Source organism: Cibotium barometz, chromosome 1 (assembly GCF_041138505.1).
Source record: "Cibotium barometz isolate CiBa-2024 chromosome 1, ASM4113850v1, whole genome shotgun sequence".
NCBI lineage: Eukaryota > Viridiplantae > Streptophyta > Polypodiopsida > Cyatheales > Cibotiaceae > Cibotium > Cibotium barometz.
Genome location: NC_141046.1, coordinates 7,101,730 through 7,109,513, shown reverse-complemented (window position 1 = coordinate 7,109,513; position 7,784 = coordinate 7,101,730). Strand labels below are relative to the sequence as shown.

The 7,784-nt window shown below is 45.9% G+C and overlaps 1 pseudogene; it reads left to right on the top strand.

Annotated features, from left to right (window-relative positions):
* Positions 1-6,240, top strand: LOC147641560 (pentatricopeptide repeat-containing protein At1g74600, chloroplastic-like; annotated as a pseudogene).
* Positions 6,241-7,784: the final 1,544 nt, after the last annotated feature.

Genomic DNA, 7,784 nt, shown 5'->3' with positions numbered 1-7,784 from the left:
CTCCACCACCCAGTCGTTACTCATTCCCCCGTCTCACTGTGGGGCAAGTCTTGCTCTAACGTGAACACGCCCAGATATAATGTAAAGAACAGGGTATTCGCTCATAATGTTTTTTGGAATAATGGATTTTAGTAGGACATGAAAGCAGAGGATACTGCCATTGTGGCCTTACTCAGAGCTTATGCTAAGAAGAAGAATTTGCACAGAGGCGGCGCTAGAGTGCATGCTGATATTTTGAAAAGGGGGCTGCTCGAGAAAAGCTCTCATATAGCGGAGTCTTAGTCACCTTGTATGCAAAATGTGGTGTGCTTGCAAAAGCACAAGAACTGCTTGATGGGTTCCATGTTAGAGATGTTTTCTCTTGGACTATATTGATCTCTGCATATGCCCAACATGGGCAGGGTCATGATGCTCTAAAATGCTATGCACTCATGCAGCACCATGGCATCTCTGCAGATGTCATCACCTTCACTTGCATCTTGAAAGCCTGTGGCAACATAGGAGCTCTTGCAAAGGGAGAAAAAATTCATGATGAGATCGCCAAACAGGGTCTTCTCGGATACGATGTTGTGCTTGGCACTGCTTTGGTGGATATGTATGCAAAATGTGGTGCTCTTGCAAAAGCGCAGCAAGCTAGATCATAGTAGCAGGGGAACCCCGTTTCCCCCCATTGGGAACGGTGGAACGCGTTCCCCCATCGCGTGGACCAGTGGAACGCTGGAAACGAATGGTGGAACGTTGAGGTGGTCGAAATGAGGTGGAGCGGCAGGGAACGGCGGTCGAACGGGAGATGGAACGGGCGAGGGAACGTGAGCCCGCCGTTCCTCCACGTGGGAACGTGCTGATGACGTGGATTTTTTTTAAAAAAAATAGAAGCCCGTAAGCCTTGCGCCAGGCACTTTTCAGAAATTCGCACCGGTCCCGTACGCCTTTCGCCCATCGCTTTTCGGAGTTCACGCCTGTACCAGTGTAGTCGCCGTTACTGTCCACGACTCCACGAGTTCACTGCCCGTACTGTCCTGCCCGTACGGCAGCTGTTCTGACATTCTGTACTACATAGTACAGTCGCCCCAGCCACTGGCAACCAGGCCCCCAGCCCTTGCACTGTGCAGACTTGCAGTGTACACTGTACACTGTAAACACAGCGACTACATTCATCTAAAAGGCAAGGCAGCAAGAAGCTTTTCTCTTTCTTCTCTCTCTCTTTTTTTGTTTGAACTTTGAACTTTTGGTGTTTTAAAAATTACGTATGGTGAATCATAATCTGGACTGCACACTGCACAGTGCACAGTCTCTTCCCATTAAACAGAAGAAAAAAAAAGGACTCATTTCTTTGTAATGGTTAACTTTGAAAGCCTATTCAACTTTTTGCCCGAATTTACAGACATCATGGCTTACTCGGGTTCAAAGCGATCGGCTTCGAATGCTACTTGGTGGGACGAGGTTGAAAGGCTAGAAAGGTATTCATCTAAGGGAGGTGCAACACGATGGAAATGCAAGCAATGTAACAAAGAGAAGTCAGGAGGAGCAAACCGTGTGAGAGCACATCTATGCCATGTGAACAATGAAAAAGCACAAGTGAACAAATGCCCAGGGACAACACCTGAAATGCGTAGAGAGCTTTTGGCAAAGTACCCAAGTGAAGAGGAGAAAGCATGTGCACGAAAGAAACCGGCAATTGATGTATCTTACTTCAGTAGACAAGGGGAAGATGTACACTTGGGAGATGGACAACAGTATGGAGGACTTGGGAGCTTTGCATTTTCCCAAGATTCGCAGTCTATGGGTGCAAGTTCCAGTAAGCAGCAAACCTTGGGAGCAGCTTGGGATCCCCGCAAGAAAGAGAGGGTAGATGCAGCTGTTGCAAGGTTCTTTTATCATGATCATGTAGCATTCAATGTTGCCAGGTCTCCATATTTCATTGAAATGGTCCAGGAGATTGCACGGTATGGCCCAACATACAAGCCTCCTTCATATGAGACACTACGCACCACCTTGTTGCAAAAGGAGAAAGCTGCAATTGAATGTGCTTTAGAGTCTGTGCATGAAAGTTGGGCAAAGAATGGTGTGTCACTTATTGCAGATGGTTGGAGTGGCACTCGAAAAAGGTCCATTCATGGCATGGTTGCTTATTCTCGAGGAAGAATGCAATTCATTTCCTCACATGATGCTTCTGGGACTGGAAAAACTGCAGATCAGCTTGTGGAAGAGTGGACCGAAGGTATTGAGAAAGTTGGACCAGAGAATGTTATTCAGCTGATGGTGAGGCAACAAATAGAGCAGTTGGTCTTAAGCTTGAAGACAGGTATCCGCATATCACATTCAGTCCATGCTTTGCTCATTGTTTGAGCAACTTATTGAAGGATGTTGGCAGCTTGCCATGGGTTGATCCACACATTCAAAAAGGCAAGGAGATAATAAGCTTCATTCAAAACCATCAGTTTATTTTGAATGAATTCCACAAGAGATCGGCCAAAAAGGATCTCTTGAAGTACTCAGAGACACGCTTTGGTTATAACTTTCTCATGATGAAGAGGTTATCCAAAGTGCAATTGCCTTTGAAGCAGTTGGTTGTATGCAATGAGTGGATGGGATGGGCACTTTCTCGCTCAAGAGCCGGCATAGAGGTTGCAAGAACCATACAAGACTTCACATTTTGGGATGAAGTCAATACTATCAATGCTATGATGAAGCCGATCATGCGCTTGATGTGGATTGCAGATGGACGGGAGCCATGCATTGGCAAGGTTTATGAGGGGGATGACCGAATGATCGAGAAAATAGGAGAAATGGGCTTGTCTGATGAGAAATATGCAGAGGTTCGAGAATTATGTGAAGCACGATGGAATGGTTATCATTCTCCTATGCATGCTGCAGCGTATGTCTTGGATCCCGAGTTCCAAGGATGTGGACAAGAGGTCGATGATGAGGTGATGGATGGTTGGGAGACAGTGCTTTCTAGGCAGGTTCGTGATGCAGATAAACGAAGGTTGGTGAAAGACCAACTTGGATTTTATCGCAGCAAGTTGGGAAGGTTTGGATCGGCTGATGCACAGAGAGATAGGTTTAAGATAGGGGTTGCTTTATGGTGGGAGGATTATGGGGCTCGTACACCACAGCTTCAATCATTGGCAGTAAGGATCTTGTCTCAAGGTGCAAGCTCCTCTCCGATTGAGCAGCTATGGAGTGTGTTCGGCCATGTTGCATCCAAGAAGAGGAACAAATTTGGGACAAAACAAGTCAATGACTTGATTTTTGTAAGTGCTAATTTGCGCTTGCTTGGTGATATGGCATCTCCCAAACCAGAGAAGTTTATATTGCTTGATGAGGAGTCCTCGGATGATGAGGAGACACATGGACTTGCAGATCCTGGTCAGGATGGGATTGAAGATTTGGATGCTGCAGATGTTGGTCTTGATGATATGGCTTTCTTGGATGACATAGATGATAGTCTCCTTGATGGCATCACTGGCAGTAGCCATGCATGATATCTCCTTACTATTTGCATGTCACCTTGAGGCTTGGACTTTGGACTTGGATTGTTTCTTTTGCCATGTGGGCCACATTTTGTACTTTTTGTCACTTATGTCATGTATGATGTGGGCTAATTTATTTTGACTTGTGAGATCTATTCAGTGTTAGTATCTAGCCATGCAAATTATGGTGCACTAGACTTTAGTGTGTCTCTGATTTGGTTATATAAATGAGCATTGTATGTTAAGATTTATCGTCATTTCTAGGAATTATCTAGGTCGTTCCCTGTTTCCGTTCCCCCTCGTTCCCGTTCCCCCTTTTTCTCGTTCCCGTTCCCCTGGTGGTGCTTTCGTTCCGTTCCCGTTCCCGTTCCCGTTCCGTTGCTACTATGAGCTAGATTGTTTCGTACGTATGCAGCATGAAGGTCTCTCCCCAAATGCAGTGAGCAGTGTAGGAGCAGTTGAAAGGGGGGGTGAAATTCACGATGAAATTGCTAAGGAGGGCTTGCTGAAGAAGGAAATTGTGCTTGGCAATGCTTTGCTGGATATGTATATTAAGTGTGGTGCACTTGCAAGAGCACGGCAAGTGCTAGAGGAGCTTCCGATTCGGGATGTTGTCTCATGGTCTGCACTAATCGCAGGATATGCCCAACAGGGCCAAGGTCAAGATGCTTTGAATTGTTTCCAACAGATGCAGTTCGAGGGCCTCTCACCAAATGCGGTGACATTAACATGCATTTTGAAGGCCTGTAGCAGCCTAGGAGCAGCTGACACTTGGCAATGCTTTGGTAGATATGTATGTCAAATGCGGTGCACTTGGAAAAGCACGCCAAGTTCTCGATGAACTTCCCATGCGAAATGTTGTGTCGTGGTCCGCATTGATCGCAGGGTATGCCAAGCAGGGGCTGGGTCAAGATGCCTTGAGTTGTTTGGAAAAGATGCAGCAGGAGGGCCTTTCTCCGAATGCCGTGACTTTTACTTGCATCTTGAAAGTGTGGCAGTATAGGAGCAGCTAAGAAGGGGCAACAAATTCATGACGACATTGCAAGGCAGGGGTTGCTGAAAAATAACTTTGTGCTTGGCACGGCTTTGGTGGATATGTATGCGAAATGTGGTGAACTTGCAAAAGCACAGAGAGTACGTTGTCTCTTGGTCTGCACTAATTGCAGGATATGCCGAACAGGGCCACGGTGAAAAAGCCATGAACTGCTTCAAATTGATGCAACGCAAAGGCATATCTCCAGATAGAATCACATTTTCTAGCTTGCTCAATGCATGCAGTCATGCAGGTTTGGTAGATGAGGGAGAAATGTTCTTTGAGAGAATGAGCACAAAATTTGGCATTGAGCCAGACTTGGAGCACTACACTTCCATGGTTGCTCTTCTTGGGCAAGCAGGGCATCTTGACAAGGCCCTCTCCGTGATCGAAAGGATGCCATCTTCTGACCATTCTGCAGTTTGGTTTGCCCTCTTGGGTGCTTGTAAAAATTGGGGTGACGTATATGTTGCGAAATGGGCCTGGACATGCAATAGAGGTAGGCAAGAGCATTGCCGCACCTCATGCTCATAGGGATGATATTTACACAGCTGGCATGCAAAAGGATGCAAATAATCGAGAAGCCATGAGAGTAGAGAGGCTAGTTTACGGAAACCCATCAATGCCTTGTAAAATATTAGGGGACAGATAGCCCCTCAGCGTTGTTTGGGGCTCACAAAATTACAGGATGATCCAAACAAAGAGGTGTTCTTTGGTCCCTCTTTCATAAACCACACGGAGAAAGGGCATAAATGATATTCATGATACATCATGTGTATGATTATGTGGGAAGCATCGAGTAGTTGGCAGTGGTGTGCAGTTGCAACATATTATAAGGTAGAAAGCCTGAAGTGGTACCCATGCTTCATTCAAAAGAGGCATCACCATCGCTTAAATGTTGGAGGATGAAGCTTGTGCCACTGCTCTGTGGACAAGCAAGGTTGAAAGATGTTGCATCACATGACAAACATGAGCATCAAGAGGACAGGGCCAGAATATGGAGCATCTTACAAACACGGCCATATCGATGTTAACACATTGGTGGAATGTAGAACAAGATGTGAGTCATCTTCATCAAAAATTAATCTAGAATGTGCCATAGTTGCAAGTTACAATGCTTTTACGCTCATCAAATATGACTCGTGTGTTGTTTCATGAGGTAAGAAAGACTCTCTAAGTATTATGATTCATGAAAATGGGGTTGATATAACTGTTAAAGCATTTGAGGGGTTTGGGATAAGCTTTAGCGGTGCATTTGCCCTATCAAGTATTTATTTGTTCTATCTGCTACTTCCCTTAGTGCTAGGCTTCATTATGGCTGAGTCTGCCCTGCACCTTCGGAGGTTTGACAGAAACTCAGTACAAAGGCCTTTGTGTGAACATATGCTCTCATGTGTGTGTGTGTGCACGCACGTGCATGTGCGCGCGCACGCCATAGAACGTGCCATCAAAAATTAACCTAGAATGTGCCATAGCTGCAAGATACAACGCTCTTACATTCATCAAATATGACTCGTGTGTTGTTTTGTGAGGTAAGAAAGACTCTCCAAGGATGGCCTAAACAGTGGTAGCTTGTGTCAAGATATTGAGGAGCAACAATTCTTTTTTCTTTGTAGCCAAATAATAAATTTGAGATGTATTATGATTCATGAAAATGGGGTTGATATAAGTGTTGAAGCAATTGAGGGGTTTGGGATAAGCTTAAGCGGTGCATTTTCCCTATCAACTACTTATTTGTTCTATCTTCTACTTCCCTTAGTGCTAGGCCTGATTATGGCTGAGCGGCCCTGCATCTCCGGAGGTTTGATAGAAACGGCATGAAGGTCTCTGTGTGAATATATGCTCTTATGTGTGTGTGTGTGTGTGTGTGTGTGTGTGTGGGGTGCATGTGTGAGAGCATATCTTGATGCAGAGTTCTACACCCACTATTGGGCACTCATGACGTGTTATTGGGGATGGCGAAGTATCTAGTCCATGCTACGCATAATGGAGTTCATAGTTATATAGTCTTGTGGTTGACTACCATGAGTATATAACACGCACATTCCTAAAAGTTGAATTTGGGCTTGTTCTTGGATTCATCTAGGTATACATAAGCTTTAGATGAGAAGTCTGATACAATGATAGTAGAGGTGGAGAATTTATAGTGATGATGCAGTTGTTGGTGAGGTGCAGAAAGTACTCCTTTGCAAAAGCTCACGCGAGGTTGAATCCTATCAAGGTAAAATGTCCAAACTATTAGGGCAATTGATGGGAAATGGTCTCTTTCCCTTGAGGAAATTTCCAAAAGTTCTTGTGTATATATATGTTAGAAGCTCCATTCTAGAAACGCTCTTAAAATGTGTAAGGGATTACATTTAGCTCATTATTCATGTGTGTAATGCTAACAATAAAAGATGGAAATCTTGAATGTCATAAAAGATGTGAGGGGTGATTTCAAGGGTTGTTGCCCTAAATTTTTCTTTTCTTGAAAAAGATTCTATCATCAGTTATTAAAAAACTACATGTAGGCTACAAGCATGTCATGCTTGGGATAGAATAAAAGGAGGGGAAGAAATGCCCCATACACTCTCTAGGCTATCTCAAATAATAGGAGAGGGGAGAAGATAGACGCATTAATCTCTTGACTGCTCGCACCCCCTTGCGCACGCTTGCACCCTCCTCGCCCTCCCCTCCAACTCCCCTTCGCGCGCCTTGCCCCCCTCAGCTCGCCCTCCCCCCCCCCCCCCCAGCCTCCGTCTCTCCCCCGTGTCGGCCCACCCCCCCCCCCCCCCCACCCCGATTTCGCTCCTTGCCCCCTATCCCCCCCCCCCCCCCCCATCAGCTTTCCCCCTTTGCCTCCGGCTCGGATTTTCTGCACGTGTGTAGTGTTTCATCTCCGACCCTGCTTGGCTTTTGACTTCAGACACGGATGGAGGATTCTCCCACTTTGCCTCAGAGGGACTCCAGTGCCGCCCTCTCGCCCGATCCCGAGGTCCCACCCATCCGACTTTCTCGTTTGCCAGAAGAGGAAGCGAGCCTTGCAGTAGAGGTAGTGTACTTGCAGGGTATCTCCACCATATGCAGGATTGTTGGCACCTGCTCTAGTAGAGGCCAGATTCGGGACATGTTATAGGCCCTCCTCCTTGCTGATGTGGATAAGATTCAAGATGTTTTTGGGCCATGGATTCTAACAGATCGAGTTTGAGGCAGCCGAGAGCACTACACGCATCATTGCCATGAGCCCTCTGGATATTAGGGGAGCTCGGGCATACTTCGGACTGTGGACACACGAC